We start from the raw sequence: 22610 nt of genomic DNA, 5'->3' as shown, positions 1-22610 counted from the left end.
GACGCATTTACTCTTTTTCCTAGGATAGATGATTTGTCCTTTTTCTTCAGCTGTCTCATTTGTCCAGTGTTCTTCAGATTCCTTAGCCTTCATTCTCCTAAAAGACAAAAATAAAAACCCTTCCCCAAGACTAATTTTGGGGAGGTTCCCTTTTGGCAACTTACATCTGATTAAATGAAAAGGCATGTATTAATGGTATAAGTGAGTTTAAACTGGATGGCCATGTTGGTTGATGAACTATCACCTCTTCTAATTAAGAGGTCTCTCTTGTTCAAATCAAACCTTTGTCAATTTGATGGTACCCACAGCTTATCTTCTCCTGCAGAAACAAAAGCAAAACTCGTCCCCAACGTAACACATACCCTGGTTTCCATTCTGAGGTCAGCACATCTTTGAAGTATATAGGCTGATTTAATTCCGTAGTATTTTCTATTAACCAATGTCTCTCTGCAGCTGTTGTTCCTTTCTCATTAGCATTGAGAAAATTCAAAGTTAATAGAGCATTGTGCAGTCTATTTCTGGGGGGTTTTGTTACCCCTTTCTGTTTATTTATCATGTCCTTTAGAGTTCTGTTGGATCTTTCTATAACTGCTTGGCCTGTAGGATTATGTGGTATACCTGTAATATGCTTTATATCATAATAAGCAAAAAAACTGTTTCATTTTAATAGAGACATATGCTGGAGCATTGTCAGTTTTAATTTGTGTAGGTATGCCCATTATGGCCATAACTTCTAGCAAATGAGTGATTACAGAATCAGCTTTTTCAGAACTCAAAGCAGTTGCCCATTGAAATCCTGAATAAGTATCGATAGTATGATGTACATATTTCAAATTTCCAAATTCCGCAAAGTGAAACACATCCATCTGCCAGATTTCATTCCTCTGAGTACCCTTTGGGTTACATCCTGCTGGTAATGGTGTCTGATTGTAGAAGGAACAAGTAGGACATTTCTTTACAATTTCCTTGATTTGTTGCCAGGTTATGGAAAAATCCTTTTTTAAACCTTTACTATTGACATGATGTTTCTTATGAAATTCTGAGGCCTCCAGCACATTTCCTATCAATAATTTATCAATCTCATCATTACCTTGTGCTAGAGGGCCTGGCAGACCAGTATGGGATCTGATGTGAGTTATATATAAAGGATGACTCCTTTCCCTGATTGTATCTTGTAATTGAATAAATAGTGAAGTTAATTCTGAAGCATCAGGGATAAATTCTGCAGTCTCAATATGTAATACCACTCTTTCAGCATACTGAGAGTCAGTAACTATGTTGAGAGGTTCTGAAAAATCCATTAATACCAACAGAATAGCATACAATTCCGATTTTTGAACTGAATTATAAGGACTTTGAACCACTTTACTTAAATTTTCTGATTTGTAACCTGCCTTTTCTTGTTTGTTGGTATCTGTATAAAATGTCCGAACTCCAGATATGGGTTTTTCATGTACAATTCAAGGCAAGATCCAATCAGCTCTCTTTATAAGATCAATTCTATTGCTTTTAGGATATTTGCTGTTAATTTCTCCCAAAAAATTACTGCAAGCTCTTTGCCAAGGTTCACTTTCTGTCCATAATTTTTCAGTGTCCTCTTTAGTTAAAGGTACAACAATTTCTGCTGGGTCTATTCCTGCTAATTGACGAAGTCTCAATTTTCCTTTTAAAATTAAGTCAGAGATTTTTTCCACATAAGTTTTTAATTTTTTATTTGGTTTATTTGGTAAAAATATCTATTCCAATTATAATATCTTCTCTCTACATTAATATTCCTGTAGGAGAATGCCTAGAAGGTAAAATAACCAAAATGCAATCCAGCTTTGGATCAATACGATTCCACATGTCCTTCGTGTACTTTTTTTTTTCTACCAAGGCCATTTCTTTCTCAGCTTCAGGAAATAATTCTCTTGGACTATTTAAGTCCTTGTCACCTTCTAAGGTTTTGAATAAATTATTGAGTTCATCATTTTTTACCCCAACAATAGTTCATAGATGAGAAATGTCCCCAAACAATCTTTGAAAGTCATTAAGAGTCTGTAGGCAATCTCTCCTAATTTGTACCTTTTGAGGTCTAATTTTTTGTAGCTCTATTTTATATCCTAAATAATTAATAGAATCTCCTCTTTGTATCTTTTCAGGAGCAATTTGTAATCCCCAGCAAGGCAATATTTTCTTTACTTCTTCAAACATTTTTTCTAAAGTATCTGCATTTGAGTCAGCTAGTAAAATATCATCCATATAATGATAAATTATAGATTTAGGAAATTTTTTACATATCACTTCCAAGGGCTGTTGTACAAAATATTGGCACAGGGTTGGACTATTCAACATTCCCTATGGGAGGACTCTCCATTGAAATCTTCTAACCAGTTGAGAATTATTGTAAGTAGGCACTGTGAAAGCAAATCTTTGTCTTTTTCTTGTAAGGGTATTGAAAAGAAACAGTCTTTTAAATCGATAACTATGAGAGGCCATCCTTTAGGTAACAGAGTAGGCAAAGGAACTCCAGAGTGTAGAGAGCCCATTGGCTGAATTACTTTGTTAATTGCTCTAAGGTCTGTTACCATTCTCCATTTACCAGATTTCTTTTTAATAACAAATACAGGAGAATTCCATGGGCTGGTAGATTCTTCAATATGCTGAGCATTTAACTGTTCTTCTACCAGCTCTTCTAAAGCCTGGAGTTTCTCTGTCGTTAAATGTCATTGATGAACCCATACAGGCTTGTCTGTTAACCATTTTAAAGGTAGAGCTGTTGGTGTCTTTGGAAGATCATCAGTTTTTGTGCCCTGTTCTTGTACAATATGGATGGCTGGTGACCACTCATTAGAATAATACCTTCTAATATTTCTCTCAGAAACATGTGCTACTTTATGATTTATTTCTAAGGTTGGAGGGATGTTAATCTGAGTATTCCATTGTTGTAACAGGTCTCAACCCCACAGGTTCGTAGCTATTTTAGCCACATATGGTTTTAATCTGCCTCTCTGTCCTTCTGGGCCTATACATTCGAGCCATCTTGCACTCTGTTTCACTTAAGATAATGTTCCAGTTCCTAACAGTTGAACATTTACCTCCTGAAGAGGCCAAGATGGATGCCAAAATTCTGGTGTAATTATGGTCACATCAGCACCTGTGTCTACCAGACCAGACAACAAAACACCATTTATTTTTATTGTTAATTTTGGTCTTTGTTCATTAATAGAAGTTTGCCAAAAAATTTTCTTTATGGTTTCTCCTGAATTTTCTGTCCTCTCTGTCTCAGTTGTTCCATTACTCTGAGTAGCCTGGTTTATTCCAATAGGCATTTGGTTATTTAACTGCTCTGAGTAGGGGTCTCCTCTACGATTGTAGGAAAAGTCTGAACTGGATTCACTGTAGGGGCCTGCCTGAGGCCCCTCTGGGAGTTTCCCGAAGACTGAGGCAAAGTATTACCTTGTCTGTCCCTTGTTGACCTACATTCATTGGTCCAGTGCCTCCCCTTACCACACCTTCTACATACTCCAGAAGGAAGGGGCATTCTGTTGCCATTGTTCCTTAAAAAAACATTGTTTCTAGAAGTGCCCTGTTTACAGTCCCTTTTCAAATGTCCTTGTTTTCCACATCCAAAACATCTGACATTCCTCAAACCTCTTGAAATTGCTTCTCCTACCCACATATCATCATGAGCATGAGCCTCAACATTAACCCTGTCTCTAATCCAATCTTCCAAGGGTGCAGATCTTGCCTTTAATGGCCTGATTATTCTCTTGCATGCTGCATTTGCGTTCTCAAAAGCCAAAGATTCAATTATTATCTGGCTAGCTTCTGAATTTGGGAGCATTCTCTTTACTGCTGAAGTCAGTCTTTGTAAGAAATCTGTGAAAGATTCCTTTGGGCCCTGTATAACCTTTGTAAATGACTCAGTTTTCTTTCCTGGTTCCTCAACTCTGTCCCATGCATTCAAGGCTGCCATTCAACATAGAACTATAGTTTGGATATCATATAAATATTGTGTTTCTACTGCAGCATATTGGCCTTCTCCAACAAGCTGATCCTGGAAGATTTGTATACCTCTATCCCTACATTGTTTTGCTATGTTTTTAGCTTCCTCTTTGAACCACATTTGCCACTGGAGCTGCTATCCAGGTTCCAGAACCGCCTGTGCCAGCTCCCACCAGTCCTGTGGTATAATCCTATTATAAGTTGACCAGGAGTTTAACATTTGCTTTACATATGGAGAATGCATGCTGTAAGATACTATTGCTTCCTTAAACCTTTGTAAGTCTAACATTTCAACTGGAGTCCAAATATTTTGCGTATTCACTTGACCAGGTTGCTGTTGTATGGTTACCGGATAAATTAAGGGTGATTGTGTGAAAACAGGCTTTCTTTCTGTAACCTTATAATCCAATCCTGAAACAACTTCACTATTAATTTCTTCTGTCTGAATCTGAATTTCTCTATAATTCATTTTAACAGGTTTAACAGGTTTTTCTGAAATTTTCATCTTGGCATTTAAATTGACTATCTTTTTAAATTGTAAAATAAGGATAAGAAGAATAACAATGTACATAATTCGATCAACATTAATCTTCTCATATAGTTGTTCCATTACCATACTGCCTAAAATTTCAAATAAAGCCCAATTTTCTTCCAATGTACACATAAAACCCATTTTTTTTAATGTGGAAAAAAAATCTCTTTTAAATGGTTTCCTTTAAAATATCTGATATAAATGACTTACCAATTCTGTGTAGAACAGTAGAAATCCGAGGGAATTTCAAAACAGCTACCTAGCATCCGAGGTGGGAATCGAGAGAGAGAGAGAGAGAGAGAGAGAGAGAGAGAGAGAGAGAGAGAGAACAAGAAAGCAAGAAAGCAAGAAAGCATAGCCACGTTCTGGCTAAAAGCTTGAATCCAACCGCTTCAATGTTCCCGTTTGAGCCAAGTCGAGCCTGGGCTCTGGCTTCCTTAAGCTCCAACCGACCACGTGCGTTGGCGTTTCAGCCAAAAGCAGCCTATCTGCAGTTGCGTGTAGCTACTGCAATTAGCGGTAGCTCCCACAGGCCTGAGTTGTTTGTACCACTGGCTTTTTAAGCAAGTTACTTCAGCTATAGTGGTAAGCACTTGTAGCTAAGGTAGGTTGGGCCTGAGTCCTAAGCTGAGCTAGGCCCGGGTTAGGCTGGGGCTAGGCTGGGGCTAGGCTGGGGCTAGGCCGGAGCTCCGGAGCTAGGAACCGGGCCCACCCAGGCGGGAAGCCGGACCCATTGCCAAGGCAAGTGGTTTTTAATGAATTCTTGCCACATTGGGCGCCAAATGTAGATGTAACCAGCTTGTTAAATAAGAAACACAGAATCAATTGCAGAGTTAAAAACCATGAGGTCAGAGCAAGAGCAGAAAACCTTAGCCTTCACTGCTTCTGCTGTTCTTCCTCTCCGCAAGAGACCTACTTCTGTGTGTCCTGTCTATTTAAAGACTTTCTGTTCTGTTTTCTCATTGGTTGTAAACCCAGCCACATGACCTCCTCGTCACTGCCTGTTTGTACAGACCTCCAGGTCTTCTATGGTTGGTATTGAAATTAAAGGCGTGTGTCTGCTATGCTGGCTGTGTCCTTGAACACACAGAGATCTACCTAGCTCTGCCTCCCAAGTGCTGGGATTAAAGGTGTGTACCACTACCACCCAGCTTCTGCTCTGGCTTGCTCTGACCTCAAGGCAACTTTATTAACATACAAATAAAATCACATTTCAATACAAATAAAATATCACTATTGGACAGAGCCTGGATGTCCAAGCTGTAGCCTGTATCCTCACTCTTGGCATGCCTCCAGGATTTGCTGTTGCCTGATTTACATTGCTTTCAGTCATGAGGAACACACAGGGCTTGTTCGATAGCAGGAGGATCAGGTAGGCCACATGAGGGTCTGCAGCCTAGAGAGCACTCCGGGTTGGGGATTTAGCTCAGTGGTAGAGCGCTTGCCTAGCAAGCGCAAAGCCCTGGGTTTGATCCTCAGCTCCAAAAAATAAAAATAAAAAAGAGAGGGAGCACCCACCTCTCTGCTGCTTGACCTTGAAGAAGCCTGACTCCTTTGATGCTCCAGGTTTCAGTTGTAGACAGAGGTGGTAAACTGTCTTCCTGCCCAGTCTTCCCAGGCATACTTTAGCTATCAGGAGGCAGGAGAAGAAGAGATGCTCTCTGAGGTGAGATCGGTCGTTCTGTCCATGTAACCTCCAACACAGACATAGGAAGCTCTGACACCATCTAGGTCCACATGCCATCACCCAACAGCACCTCACCACAGAAGGTTGGGTAACCCAGTGACCAGGTCACAGGTCATTGGCGCCACAAAAGATAGTCCTGATACCAGATGCTTTGGTAATTGAACTGTTTTGAGATCCATCCCAAGCCAGGATTTTTAACTAGCCTAGCAAATGAGTATATGCCCAAAGTGATGCCATGTGTATATACCCAGATAGAATGTTTTTATTATTATGTTTATTCATGTGTGTGTGTGTGTGTGTGTGTGTGTGTGTGTGTGTGTGCGCGCGCGCGTGCACCCTTGGGTGAGCTCATGCATGCAATAGGGACATGTTGAGGTCAGAGAACAACTTTTAGAAGCTGGTTCTCTCTTTCCAGGCTGTAGGTCCTGGGGAAGTGAAACTCAAGTTGTCAGATTTGGTGGCAAGGGCCTTTACCCACTGAGCCATCCCTCAGTCCTGCAGGTAGAAACTTGACCCCAGGCTTCCTTACCATCTGTTTACAGGCATCTTCCTGCCTGGCTGGGGAGCTAATTAGGGAAATTAATTAAGGCTATGCATACTCAGTAGTGACTCAGCTGGAAGGCTTCCTCACATGCTTGTCCCCAGGCCATACACTCAGGGACTTTAATTCAGCTACTTTACTGGTTTGCCGGGGAACCTGCATTTTAACAAAGCCCTTGGCAGCCAGCCTAAACAGACAGGCCTCCTCATCCACTCAATGGGCCGGAAGAGTCTGTCTCCTGGAGTCCTTAACTGCACCCCCTGAGTCTCCGTTGCCCTAAAGCCTGCTCTACTCACAATCCCCTGAGTCATCTAAAGGACTCCTCCAGTGTCGCTGTCTCTCAGGCCTGCAGTTCCATAGTGTAAATCCACGCTTGAAATCAGGCTAATTTTCTTTCCAACTCTCAAAACACAAAGAGTCCATCTCCCTTCCTTTTGGGGGCAATACAATTTACTTGCCTCAAGGAACCCAGACTTATAAAACACAGAGGCCTATTTACAAAATTTTTTCAAGACAGCAACTTCTTCTGCCTGGGAACAGAAAGTGTATGCCTCAGCTGGGGCCCTTGCACTGCTTGCTAATGGGAACTCCATCAAGAATTAGACGGCCTGGCCAGGCTGGAGTCAACTACTTTCCCCTCTCTGTTTTCTGTTTCCTTTAGACTCCATCTTCCACAGCACAAACAGTGCCCAGCTCCACCTATACACACAAAAGTAGACAGGCTGGTGGGCCCAGAACCCAACTAAGATAAGAGAACCCTAAGATCTACCTGACTAGACCCTTTCGGTGGTGTGCTGGGGTCATCTAATAGACAGCCACAATAGCTGGGGACTTAAATGACAGCCAAGGGTCTCTCACAGTCCCATAGAAGTCCTAAGTCAAGACTTCGGCAGGTTTGGCTTCTCCCAAGGCCTTTTTACATGAACACTCTCTGTCTTAAACCTCCCATGGTTTCTATTTCCTCTGTGTGTGTGCAGCCCTGGGACGACCTCTCTGTGTCCCAATGCCTTCGTTCTCAGGGACTCCAGGGATGCTGCACTGAGGCAGCCTCTTCTTTACTTAACTATCTCTTTAAAGTGCCCACTTCCAAACACAATCACTCCCAAGGTACCAGGAATCGAGGCTTCTACATTTGAGGTCAAAGAATGAGGGTGTAATTCAGCCTGTAGTGTGTGCGGGCATGTGCACATACACACACCCTGCAGCACGGCTGGGTCAAAGTTGTTGGTTCAGCAACAATGGCAAGATGTGCGGTGTGATTTAACCCTACCCGCAGAGAAGAGGGGATGAGAGTCTGCCCATCACTAAATAGGCTGGTGGGGTGGTCACTAGGTCATGTGAGGATGGGGTAAATACACAACAATAAAGCAACTACCAGTGGCTTTAAAATCCCAGGGAACCGACAGGCATCCGAGTAGAAACACAGTGTGAACGGATCTGGTACCCTCCACTACTCCAAGTGAAGGCGCAGTGAGAACGAAGGGAAATGACTGGGCTTCTACCAAACAAGGAAAAGGCTGACCCAAACTTTCTCTTCCAAGTTGAATCTTGAAGTCCATTCCAGGTGATACTCACCTGGAGCTTCAAGTTTAATCGTACCATTCCTTAAATCCATTAGTATCTATTAAAAATATACAGATAGTCCTTATGGTGGTTTGACTGCCCACCTCCAAATACAGTGCTGAAACCCTGTCTCAAAAAAACAAAACAAAACAACAACACAGTGCTGAAATGTAATCGCCCTTACAAAAGAATTCGCAACCACTAAGGAGTGATTATTCATGAGGGAGCTGACCTGGAGCATGGATTAATGCCATTATCTTGGGAATGGGTTAGCTATTACAAGAGTGGGCTCCTATTACAGGCCAAGTCCACCCACTCTGTGTGTGTGTGTGTGTGTGTGTGTGTGTGTGTGTGTGTGTGTGTGACATATTTGCTAGCTCTTCTACCATGTTTTGATGCAATGTGAAGGCCCCACCAGAAAAAGTTGTAGCAGCTGAAGACAAAGACCACGCACTTGAAGGAGAGCTACTTGTTTGTTTGTAAGCATAAAAGCATTCTGAAGCAGAACAGATAGAATCAAAGCAGGTTTAGCCTGGTATTCATCTCCATGTTTCTCCTGTGAAGAAAATGGCTCCATATTACCCTCAAGAAAATATCTCTTCAAAAATAGAGAGGGAGCCGGATAAGCACCGCAACACGGAAAGGGCTTGGTTCTTTCAAAAGCAAACAACTGGGGAAATGGAATCAGCAGCACTCAGGAGAGTCCAGAGTTTGACTTAAAGCCAAGCTCGAGCAGGGAACCAGTCAAAAACAATTAGTGCTGCTCAAAGAGATGCTGGGGGTTGGGGGGGGGGGGAGCATAGGCTCCCCAGGGGCCAGGGAGGACTCCAAGGAGGAGAAAGAAAAGTGAAACTTACATTTGGTCATGTTATAGTGGTGAGGGGCTCCTTGGTTTCCACTGTCGTGAACTGCCTTGGGGGTTGGGGAGGAAAGAAACCATGGCTGAAAGCAGCTTCCCAGGGGTTGGGGATTTAGCCCAGTGGTAGAGCGCTTGCCTAGCAAGCACAAGGCCCTGGGTTCGGTCCTCAGCTCTGGAAAAAAAAAAGGCAAAAGAAAGCAGCTTCCCTCACTTCCCTGAGGAGACAAGGGAATGGGCAGTGCCGCTTGCTCCACGGGTATTTGTTGCCCCTTACATGCTGACCTCCAACATAGATTAATGCCATTATCTTAGGAAGGGGTCGGCGATCACAGAGGTGGGCTCCTGATGAAGGCCATAGCATCTTCAAGAAAACATCTTTTCAAAGTAGAGAGGAGGCTCTGTGAAGGCCCGAATGTAGCAGTCAGCTGGCCTGAGGATAAAATGTCTTCCCAGGGGTCAGCAGAAGGGAGAGCCGCAGAGCAGCAAATCGGGGTGTACCTCCTGCCTCGGCCCACATGAGAAGTCCCTCCCTGAAGCCAGCCAAACTCAGGGGTGTGCATTCCCTGCCACAGGAACACTTCCAACGTAGCCACTGGAGTTTGGAAAACTGGGTTCTCATAGCTGCCTTCTAGCTGCTCAATTCAATAACCCAATTTAATTGTTGGTGGGAAACCTTTGGGTTACAAATTGTACTTTACACTACTAAAAGGCCTTTTAACAATTAGGATATTTATTTCTCATGCTTAATAAGAAGCAGGAAGAACCCACAACCACTCAAGTCTGTGATCTTCAGAGGACAGTGTCAAACTCAGGAAGAGGGGTATACCATTTCTTCCCGTGTGTCTGTGCTTTCCTCAGCAATGAAGACTAGTTCCCAGAAGCCTCACTGGCCGATAAGATGTGTGCTCCATGGCAACTGTGTCTGTGAGCAAGAGTGTCTGTCTGTCCCTCCTCACTCCACAGCTGCCACACAAGAGCACTGGCTCCTTCTGAAATGGCCCTACCATTAAGAAATTTCCATGGAAATAGCTCAGTGGCCAAGTATGTGTTTAACATTAAATTAAAATAAAAAGTCCTCTCCTGGGATCGTTTCTATTTTTCAAGAATAGTCTTGCTGAGACAAAATTCTATGTAAAGCAGCAGTTCTCAATGGCCCGAATGGTGCAGCCCTTTAATACAGTTCCTCATGGTGCGGTGACCCCAACCGTAAAATTATTTTTGTTGCTACCTCATAACTGTAAGTTTGCTACCATTATGATTTGTAATGTAAATGATATGCAGGGTATCCGATATGTGACTCCGGTGAAAGGGTCATTTGACCTTTCAGAGGCCACGACCCACAGGTTGAGGACCACTGGCTATAAACGATAACTCGACCAAGAACTCTACAGGCTGAACCCCCCATGCCATCACATGGCTCACTTCACTAATCCTCATACTTCTGCACCCATTGCTGCACAAGTTTGAAGGTTTCCTGAGCTTTAGCCATGCCAATATCAGTGCTCTGTTTTCTCAATATGCTGCTATATGAACATATGTGATATGTCCGATGTGTTTGAGTGAAGTGAAGGGCCCTCCACAGGCTCAGGTATTTGAACACTTGGTCCTGAGCTGGTGGCTCTGTTCTGGAAGGTTGTGGAAACCTTGAGAGTTGTGACCCGGCTGGCAGAGGTGGGTCACTAGGGACAAGAAGGTTCTACCTGTTTCCGGTTCCAGTTTGAGCTCTTTGCTTCTTGTCTCCTGCAATAACTTGACCAGCCACCTCATGCTCCCATGGCTATGGACTGCACCACATCCACAGCCACAGTGGACTGAAACCTGGAACCATAAACCAAAGTAACCAATGCTCCCTTGAACAATTTCTATCAGGCCGTGTCACGGAAACATGAAAAATACCTAATGCACTGCCTTTGTCTCATTTCTATGGCTGTGATAAACACCATGACTAAAAACAACTTGGGAAAGAAAGGCTTTATTGGCCTTACAGGTCATGCTCAAGAAGCCAGGGCAGGCACTCAAGGCAGGAACTGATAGAGAACACCACTTACTGGCTTGCTCCTCATGGCTTGCCCAGCCTGCTCTCTTATAGAACCCAGGACCACCTGCCCAGGCGTGGTACCACCCACAGTGGGCTGGACCCTCCCACATCAACTATTAATCAAGAAAACGTCCCACAGACTTGCCTGCAGGCCAATCCCATGGAGGCATTTTTTCACTTGACACTCTCTCTTCCAAGACGACTCTAGCTTGTGTCAAGGTGACAAAGAACTAACCAGCACATACACTATTGTCAGTCGGCGACATTGAAAAAACAAAATGCCTTCTCTATAAATCAATTCACCTTTTGGCAGGCCATATGAATCCGTGTAAAAAGAAGATGCTGTATCACTGTCTTAAATAGAAAAGCCTAGACTCCCAAAGATGGTCATCATAATCGGAATGAAGTGTGTGACTAAAAGTGACTCCTGGAAGAGTAAAATTTTCATAGACTCACCCCCAGCAAACACCTCTCACGGGAACAGTGGTGGATAAATTCCATTGCAGAAACGCTACCCCAGATAGGCCCATTTCTCCCCCCAGGGTGTGAGTTACAATGAAACACATTGACCAGAAATCCCTATTGTAAGGATGGCTGCTCCCAGCTCATTTTTTTTTTCAACCCACAAGAAAGAACATTAAGAAGGTTTATATAACAGAGTTGAGTTTGCTTTAACTAACTCAAAATGCTTTCTTACTCCTGTTTCTATTCTGGCCCCTTCGTCGGTCTTTATTTTTGTTTTTTGTTTGTTGTTTTTTGTTTTTTGTTGTTGGTGTTGTTGTTTTTGTTTTTGTTTTTAAACTGAGGATCGAACCCAGGGCCTTGCGCTTGCTAGGCAAGCGCTCTGCCACTGAGCTAAATCCCCAACCCTGTCTTTATTTTCTAACCCTTCAGTTGACCTCAGCTCCACTATATACATGCAACAACGGCCTCCATTTAACCTGTTCAGCTTTGAGGGTTTCCTTGACACCGCTGCAGCTACACTCTCATTATGTACGGGGTCTATGATGATTCTACAAAAAATTATAGGCACAGAAGCAGCCAAAGAAGATCTGTAAATGGGTTCTGAGGTCTGGCTCGCAGTGCATCTGAGCTGCTTTGTAGGTATTCGGCACCATTTTTCAGCACCCCTGGCTCATCTTTCCCTCAATCCAATGAGCAATAAAGTCAAAGACCTTCAGAAGTCTGTATCAGAATTAACACATGTTGGATTTGCCTAAGCCCACGGTAAGACACTTGAAGGGGGATGTCTGGTAAGCAGAAAGGAAGGAATGATTTAATATTGGTGAAAATAAAAAGAAATAGCAGTTCTTGAATTAGGAAGTTGAATACCAAAGTACTGCCTTTTGCTTCATGTTAATTAAGTTGTGGTGGCCAGAGGAAGGGCAGGGATGTCAGCATTGCAGGGAAATCTCTGAAGGATGTTCCATCATGGTGCAGAGGAACCATGGATGTTGACTCTGCTCACTACACCTTGCCCTCTCGGAACATGTAAACATTTGCATCTCAGAGAGCATTTACCAAATGCCATCCTAGATCACTTCTCTTTAAGATGAGAAGTCCGGCCCCAGCAAGCAATACATCTTATGCACAGAGCAGAGCCTCAGGGAAGTTGAACAAAGTTATAGCCTTGGAATGAGGAAAACAATCAAGTATTGCTGCCGACACTGTTACTGTGCCACACAGGTCCCAAGAGATACAATTCCAAAGCCAGCTCAGGTATCTCCAAATTGTATCCTTCCCTTGGAGTCTCACCCTGGAACAGCGTCAGTGCCCAACCTGCAGATCTTGGCATCTGCTTAAACATCCCCCATATCCACAGCGCATCCTTCCCAGCACTTGCCAGACCCCTCTCCTGCTCTCTGCCCACTGTTGTTGCTCTGAGCATCTCTCCTTTGCACTGTTGTCGGGGAGCAGACATAACTTCTCACCTCTCACAGCCTGTAACTGGGGCAGACCCCCGTAACAAAATGAAAACAAGCAAGTTCTTGGGTGCATACACTCAGTTCCACAGGGCTTTGGGCTCAGGGTTCCGGAGAACCTCCCTAGATGGGAATTCCAAGAATTTACTTCCAGGCTGGGGCTATAACTCCATGGTAGAGTGGTTGCCTGGCACGTGTGAAGCCCTAGGCTTCATCTTCTATACTGGAAAGAAAAAAAGAAGTGGGGTGAGGTGGCTGCTTAGAACTGACTTATATAACACTATCAACAAAGAAAATAAACACAGAAGGATGACAGTATGAAAGAGTTTCAGGCTTCCAAAAGCTGGAAATAGTGGCAAGGGGAAATAAGTTTGGTGCAGCCTTGGGGCCTAGAGTCATCCTCCTGAAAAATTCAGAGCCTGTGTTTCCTCAGCAAAAGGGAATCTGAAGAAAAGGTACCCCAGCTTGAATGTTCCTTAATTGCCTTTAGCCTAAAAGCATTTATACCTAAGAGGCATATTTTGGGGTGACACTCTGGTTACCTTCACCCTTTTAATAGTGTTTTCATCCGTCTCATTGCTTACAGCGTGGGGTGCCTGCCCAGCCCAATGGTCTCTGACTAGCTGCCCGAATGAGATTTCAGTAAGCAATGCTAACATCTCAACCCTGCTGTCTTAGTCATCTAGTCTATGGCTGTGTAGAGACGCCATGACCACGGCAACTCTTAGGAAATAAAGCATTTAATTGGGGGCTGGCTTACAGTATCAGAGGTTTAGTCCATTACCATCATGGTAGGGAATGCATGGTGGCATGCAGGCAGGCTTTGGAGCAGCAGCTGAGAGCTTCGTTCTGATCCACAGGCAGAGGGGGCGGGGCTTAGGCCTGGCTTGGACTTTGAAACCTGAAAGCCCACCCCAGTGACATACTTCCTCTAACAAGGCCATACCTCCAAATGTGTTTGTAGTCCTACCAGAAAGGAGAGGGGGAGATTGTTGGCTGCTCCACATCCTCCACAATACTTGACACTCCAGTCTCGTTAATTTTCACAATTCTGTTGAGTAGTTAGTATTATTTCATTCTGGATTTATTTTGCATTTTCATTAGACAAAGAATGTTTTCTCAAATGTCTTTTGGCCATTTGGGTATCCTTACATGAGGATCATTTCCTACCTTTTAGGAAATGGATTCTCTAGCCCTTTCATTTACAGGAGTCTTTTCTAGATATGGTGGTTTGCTTCTCTGAGAATTCCCAATTTCTTCTCTCAGTTCGTGGTTTGCCATTTTGTGTCTTTTTTCTTTCTGTTTTTTGCTTGTTTTTGTCATTTTCATATATATATGTACACACACACACACACACACACACACACACACACACACATTGAGATAGTATCTCTCTGCATCTTTCTAGATGTCCTGGAACTCACAGAGGTCCACCTGCCCCTAACTCCCAAGTGCTAAGCTTTAAAGGTGTGTCCAGCCCATGCCTTTTCATGTCTCAGTGATGTCTTTTGATGTACAGAAATCCTAAATTTCAATGAAGTAAGATGGGATTAAGGATTCAACATGAATTTGGTGGAGATAATTTACGTGTAATGAAGAGCCTTAATATTATAAAACCTAATAGAAACCCTGATTAATAAGTTAACAAACCACTTCTCCATCTGCTAGCCCAATTTTGCCTGTTTTTAAACTTGGAAATAAAAGTGTAACAGATTACTAAAGTGTAAATGCTGTAGTCTTTTTCATTAAGACCCTCATACTTCATACCCATACTAATAATTATCACTCCTGGCCAATAAACAACATCTTTCCTGGGCTGAGAGGTGACAGAGGAGATAAAGGTGTTTTTTTGTATACACCTGACAATCTGAGATGATCCTGAGACCCATACAGAGGTGGAAGGAGAGAACCAGCCCCACCAAGTTACCTGAAAGACTGTGTTTTCTTCCATGCTCTCTAGTGCCATCTTCACAGTATGCCCATCAGTCGGTTTCTGTTCTTGGGTTAATTTGATACCCTTATGTAGATGCCAGCCTGCCTTGAAATCTGATGAGAGAAAATTTTCCATCTTGTTCCACAAGATTGTTTTGACTAACTCTGGTCTTTTTTTTTTCTTACTTAGTTTAATAAATATTGTTTTTTAAGAAAAAGAATCTTAAAGCCCACTCCCAGTGGCACACTTCCTCCAACAAGGCCATACCTACTCTGACAAGGCCACACTTCCTAAGCCTTCTAATCCTTTCAAATAGTGCCACTCCCTAGAAACTAAGCATTCAAATGTATGAGCCTATAGGGGATATGCCACAGTCCACAGTCCACTCCCTACTCCTCATAGCCTTACAGGCACAATAGAGCTAACTCTGATAGTGCGTGTGTGGGTGAGTAGCCCTGAAATTAGAAGCATGGGACAGCTGTCCCCATTTCACATCTGACAGAACAACCCTACAGCTGCCCAGGCCCAAAACCAAGGTTATGACTTGGTCCACCCCAACATTCACCCCATCTTTGATCTGCTGGAGCACATGAAGGGACCTGACCCACAGACCCAAAGCTAAAAGATCTCCACAACACAGGGCAACAACAGGACATCCAGAAGGAGCCCTAGCGAGGGCCCAGCATCAATTAGTGTATTAGAAACCAGAGGCCTCAAACCAGACCAAGGACTCAGCAATGAACACTTACAAGTAAAGTTACATGAACAAAGGGTTCATAGTATAACTCATTGTATCATACTGCAGCTTCCATGACAAGATTTTTAAGTTTTTCTCTTATTTTGTTTTACATTTTAATTTTTTCCCTTTTTTTTCTCTTAAATTTTGTTTTATTTGGGGGGTGTGCAGGGGCAGAGAGTGGATACAAAGGGATGGGGAAGTGAATGGGGTCAAGATACATGATGTAAAAGACACAGAATAAATAAATCAATTAATTAATTAAAAAAAGAAATCCCCACCAATGCCATTAATAGAAGATTCATTAGTTTAGACTCAGGCATAGTTTTAGGACAAGGGCAAAAATCAGCCACATTCTTTGCCAAAATATCACAAGAATAGTCTGTAGGCCACTTAATAATATTCTTCCCCTCTAAAACTTCTTAAGCTGGATCCCCACAGTTCAAATTGACCCCAGTACTGTCTTCCATGCTCCTACTAGGATGGCCCATTAAGCCTTGTGTAAAGCATCCAGAAGCTTTTGTAGTCCGAAGTCCCAAAGTCTTCCATATTCCTCCAACAAACAGCATGGTCAGGCTGTCACAGCAGTACTCCAGTCCCTGGTACCAAAGTCTGTCTTAGTAACTGCTTTATTTCTGTAAAGAGACGACATGACCAAGAAAACCCTCATGAAAGGAAGCATTTAGCACTTCTTGTTTACTTAAATAATATTACATCCTTCTGGGGTCTTTGATGGAGTTGAAGACTAGATAGTTATAGTTGCAGTTTTGCTTAGTTATGATAGAAAATAAGTTAGGTGTAAAACTTTTGATTTATTAAGATAAGATAGATAATGCATTATTTTCTCTGAATATGTTAACTACAAATGGAAAGAATATTATAAATATAATTCTTAGTTGATAACTGTTTTATTGTGTATAGTTTTACTATATTAAAGTTTAAAACCTTTCTTTTTGTTTAGACAAAAATGGGGAAATGTTGTAGAATATTATTTTAAGGTGTTTTACTTTTGTTTATGATATATTTGTTTAACTCTGTGAAGCTGTGTTACTGTGCCTGTCTAAAACACCTGATGGTTTAATAATGATCTGAATGGCCAATAGCAGGGCAGGAGAAAGGACAGGCAGGGCTGGCAGGCAGAGAGAATATAGAAGGAGAAATCTGGGAGAAAAAAAGAGAAGGAAAGAGCAGCCAGAGAAGAAAGAAGACTCCAGGGGCTAGCCACCCAGCTTCACAGCAAGCTATGATATAAGAAAGGTTTACAGAAGTAAGAGAATGGGAAAATCCCAGAGGCAAAAGGTCAATGGGATAATTTAAGTTAAGGAAAGCTGGCAAGAAACAAGCTAAGCTAGGGCTGGGCATTTATAAGTAAGGAAAGAAAGAAAGAAAGAAAGAAAGAAAGAAAGAAAGAAAGAAAGAAAGAAAGAAAGAAAGAAAGAAAAGAAGGAAGGAAGGAAGGAAGAGAGAGAAGAAGAAGGAGAAGAAGAAGAAGAAGAAGAAGAAGAAGAAGAAGAAGAAGAAAGAGAGAGAGAGAGAGAAAGAAAAGGAAGGAAGGAAGGAAGGAAGGAAGGAAGGAAGGAAGGAAGGAAGGAAGGAAGGAAAAGCAAGCAAGCATTTTGTTGGGAGCTTGCTTATAATTTCACAGGTTTAGTCCGTTATCGTCATGGTGAGGAGCATGACCACATGCAGACAGGCACTACAGAAGTAGTTGAGAGCTATACTCTGATCTGTAGACAGAAAGAGAGAAAGAGAGAGGGAGGGAGGAGCACCTAGGCTTGGCATAGACTTTTGAAATCTCAAGGCCTACCCCAGTGACATATTTCATCCAACAAGGCCATGCCTCCTAGTCCTTCAAATCCTTTCAAATAATGCCACTCTCTTGTGACGAAGCATTCAAATATATGAGCCTATGGGAGACATTGTTATTCAAACTACCACATCTGCCTAACAGTCTTCAGTAACTCTTTCCTGAGTAATCTTACCCCATCCTTTCTCTCCCTTCCCCCTTCCCACCATCCCTACCTCCCTGTCTTTCTCTGAATGTGTATATATACATGTATCTCTATCTCACACAGACACACATACAGCGAACTATGTTTCATCCCTGCTAAGTCACACACTATACGCTCTCCCTACTGGGACAGTCTCTTCCACACTACCCACTTGCCCGATGGTTCCTAAAGCCTCCATCTGAGAATTGCCTCCGATTCTTGTTTACTTGCTGCCCCTGAGATAAACACCATGACCAAAAGCAACTTGAGGAGGAAACAGTTTATTTCATCTTACACAGTCCATCACTGAGGGAAATCAGGGCAGAAGCTCAACCAGGAGCCAAGGCAGAAACCCTGGAGGAACACTGTTTGCTAGCTTGTTTCTGGCCTCATGTTCAGCCACATTTCTTATACAGCCCAGACCCTCCTGCCCAGGGAATGCACCGCTCACAGTGGGTTGGGCCTTTCTACATCCGAACAAACAAGAAAATGTTTCACAGATATGTTGCAGGCCAATCTGATGGAGGCAATTCCCAGATAACTCTGGTTTGTGTCAAGTCAGCAATGCAACCAATCAGCATACCTCCCTAGACGTCCTCCAGCTGGACCAGTATGCCTACTTTCTTAGCCACAGATGCCCTGAGCTTTTGCTATGCAGTCTGGGGCACTATATCACACTGTCTCTCTCCTTTTCCATCTCTTGAAATGCTCTAACTCCTCAAGGGAAAAGAAAACTCCTCAGCTCTGTATCACTGGTGACTCACATGGAATGATGTCATGCATCTCAAACAAGTGAGTTAACACTTTCCGCCAAGCAGATGATTAATTGCCGATACCTTTCAAATCAGATTTTATCTCTGTAAGAAGGTGCAGAACTACAGGAACACAGAGATTTGCCTAGTCAATGGTACCCTTTTTAAATGGAGCAGAGTCCACAAATGACCCACCTCTCAATTCTACACCTGGCCCATAACCAGCAGATGGCCACTGGTCAAAGGAAGTTTTCCCTCACCACATGTTTTCTCCACTTGTTTTCTGAGAGTTAGGGCCAGAGTTTCTTTCTTTTTTTTCTTACTAAATTACTGGCTCTAGGTGGTAGGAACAGCCGCACAGAAACTGTTACAGTGAACAAGAACATTGACTCAGCCAAACCTGTGGTTCTATTTTAGGAAGCTTGGGTAGACAAGACCAGCTGCAAAGAGTAAGATGCTGCTAAGTCAGTCACACAGTTTCCTAGAGAAGATCTACATGTCATCCTGGTAGTGAGCAGACACAGTCTTATTGTGTGTGCAAGAAACATTTGAATTCTAACTATGTGCTTATTTATGCAGATATAAACCTACTGGCACATCAATTCCCTCATTTTGCGTGCCAAAATTTACTATAGGCAAAACTTGATTTCTGTGTGCCTGTGCACAAGTTTGTGTGTCTCTGTGTGTATAGGTACGTGTGTATATGTATGTGGTCTGTGTGTGTATATGTATATATGTGTGTGGTATATATGTGTGTTTGTATGTGTATGTGTGTGTGTGTGTGTGTGTGTGTGTGTGTGTGTTCTTGTGCATGTGAAGGCCACAGGACAACTCTGGTATCACCCTCAGGAATGGCATCTACCTCCTTTGAGACAGTGTCCCAGAGAGCCCTAGGGATCAGCCTATGCCTGCCCATCCAGTGCTAGGATTACCAAAACAGGGCATCATGCCCAGGTTTTTATGGGGTTCTGGGGGTGAGACTCAGCTCTTCATACTTGGGAAGCAACATCTTACCAACTGAATCATTCCCAGCCCTTTAAAACCTATTTGAAAACGTTTAGAAAGGAGCTGGGGAGATCACTTTGTGGGTAAGAGTGCTTACTCTGAAAGCATGAGGGACCTGAGTTTGAACCCCCAACACCCATATAAAAAGCTTAGCATGACTCCACATGCCTGTAATCCCAACACTGGGAGGCAGAGATAGGTAGATCCTGAGAGCTTGCTAACCAGCCAGCCTAGCTGAAACAGCAAGCTTTCAATTCAGTGAGAGACCCTGCCTTACAGGATAAGAGAGACAGCAACAGGGGGTGACAGTGTGGTATCCTGCTCTGGCCTCCACATGCATACACATAAGGCACAAACCTACCCTCTGACATGCATGTAACACACATACACACACACATACATACACACACACACACACACACACACACACACACACGCACACACACACGCACACACACACGCACATGCACACACAACTTGGGGAAACAAATGAGTCAGATTAAAGAAAAAAATACTATTAATAAAGCAATAAATGAAAGCATACAAGGTCAGCATTGTGAGTGATTTCAGAATTCCAGAAATGGGAAGATTGTTGTACTAGGCTAACTAACACTTCCTCATGTTAGGGGCAGGGAGGAAAATCAGCACCCAAAGACACAAAACAATCTGCCTGCCATCAAGGTGTGGAGAGTCTAGATGCCACCTGATGACCAGTGCAGAGATACACCAGACCCTGGTTACTCTGTGATTCTAAATTGTCAAATTAAAAAATGTTTTTATTGTTCTGAAAATTAAAAAAAAAATTAAATCAACAGTGTCGAGCCTGATGACACAGGTCTGTAGTCTCAGGTACATGAAAAACTGAGACAGAGGATTGCAAGTTTAGCGGTTACAGAATATATTCAAGGTCAGGTTGGGCAACTCAGAAAAACCCTGTCGAAGGAAGGAAGGAAGGAAGGAAGGAAGGAAGGAAGGAAGGAAGGAAGGAAGGAAGGAAGGAAGGAAGGAAGGAAGGAAAAGGGAAGGAAGGAAGGAAGGAAGGAAGGAAGGAAGGAAGGAAAGAAGGGAGGGAGGGGGGGGAGGGAGGGAGGAAGAAAGGAAAGAATGAAGGAAGGGAGGAAGGGCATGATGATAACTCCAGTCACCATTTAAGGGCAAAGACAAAAACTAGAAAAGAAAGAGGAAGAAGCCGGACCTGTAACACCATGGCGTGTTACCCAGAGCCACTGTCCCCTACTTCTGCCTCAGAGACAGTGGAAAACACTGAACCACAGAGTTGTCCTAGAAGGCGTCTGAAGTGATCATTCATCCTGTGCTGTCCCTGCACTGTTCCGCCCCATCACACTTGCCCGCTGGGACTCCTGTTGCCTTGGTGAACTTGATGACATGTCAAACCTCATGTTTCCAGAATTGTGTAGAAATGCTGGAGAGACTTCCGTGGAAGGCTTTGTCAATTATCTGGCAAGGAGGGAAGTTTGCAGACATTAGGAACAAGAATTGGGTGATGTTGGGCTCTGGATTTTAATGAGCATTCCAATGAGAATGTTGGCTATTTCCTAGAATGTACCAAAAATAACCTGGGTGCCTGCTTCCTTCCCTTAGCTTCATCATCAGTGCCTGCTCATGCTGAAGAGGCAGGAGGGCTGGAAAAGGCTCCTCTGGGTCCAGCACTGGGGATGTGTGTTCAGATAAACATAACTGAGCTCTGCTCTGCTCCCTCCCGCTTCAGTGGACCTGCCACCTTCAGGCTCCCATCATCTTTACACTTGAGAAGGCTTGAAGGTGACGATGGATGATTCCTGAGCAGACATGTTTCGCTGATTTCAAGCTACCACAGCTTCATCTTCCTGCCTCCACTTTCTGAGGGCTGGGTCACGGGCATCTGCCACTAGGCTCAGCTCTGATTTCAACCACCACAAATCCCTCTGCCCTTCACTGCCACCAACTTGACTCAACTCCCTTGTCATTTTTTTACCCTCCTTCCTGCTCTTCACACCTTGAATTTGCCTCTCCAATCCTCCACACATTGCACATCACAATGTTGCTAGAACAACAATATTGCCTGCCATTACCATCATTGCCACTTCAAATGGAACCTGTTCAGTGACTCCCTGTGGCTCCTATCATGACCACATCCTTGCCAGGGACACATCAAGGACCTCCCTGAGCTGTGCCCGAGCTTCTTCAACCCCATTCACTCCCTGGGTCCTCCCTGTTCCAACTCAGGCCTTCTCCGGGAACCTTCTGCCTACCATGCCCCAGGCCCTTCCAGAGCTCTAGGAATGCCCTTCGCCTAATTCTTACTGATTGTTCAAATCTCAATACAGCCACCACGTTTTCAAGAAGGATGTTCTCAATGCCACAAACAAGGCCAGATCCTCTTGCCCATCTGTTCCCATCCCCCACGGACCTCTTCTCTGCAGGACAGATCTGAGCTGCATTTGCACATTTGGTTAATGATTAATTGATTAATGGGATTAACTCTCCAGAAAGCAGCTCTTGAGAGCAGAAGCCTGCATCTGTTTGTGCCTGATTGTACCCTTGGCATCTATTATGCTGCCTGGTATTCACGAAATGTCCAGCATTTCCAACAAGGATTGTTCTAACCTCCAACAAGGATTGTTTACGGCTTGTATGACCCGTTAGGTGTTGGTGGGTGCAGCAGTGGAGTGTGGGAGATGTGGGTCAGCCTTTGGGCAGGAAAGGATATACAGCAGGGTAAGTGTACAGTCTTCAGTCCTGCCAGGCAAAGCAAGGAGTTTCATCATCTTAAAGGTTTCTGAGGGAAGGGGAAGACTCACATCACAAGGAAGCAGGCTTAGTTAATATGTAACCTGTGTTACACACTGCTGATGAGCAGAACTTGGGCTACAAGACAGGGTCAGGCTTTCTCTGGACGTGGAGCTTCCTTGGGTGGTGGTGTCTGGGCTCTCCCTCCCAGTTTCAGAAGAGGAAAATTTATGATACCTAAGCAAAGCAATCCCCTCCCCCCCAATCCTGCTTGCCCCTATGAATCCTGGTCCTATACTGGCTGGGCCTCAGTCCTTTTGTTGAAAATGTCAGC

This window comes from Onychomys torridus, chromosome 14 (genome assembly GCF_903995425.1).
Source record: "Onychomys torridus chromosome 14, mOncTor1.1, whole genome shotgun sequence".
Lineage (NCBI taxonomy): Eukaryota > Metazoa > Chordata > Mammalia > Rodentia > Cricetidae > Onychomys > Onychomys torridus.
Note: the sequence above shows the minus strand (reverse complement) of the source record.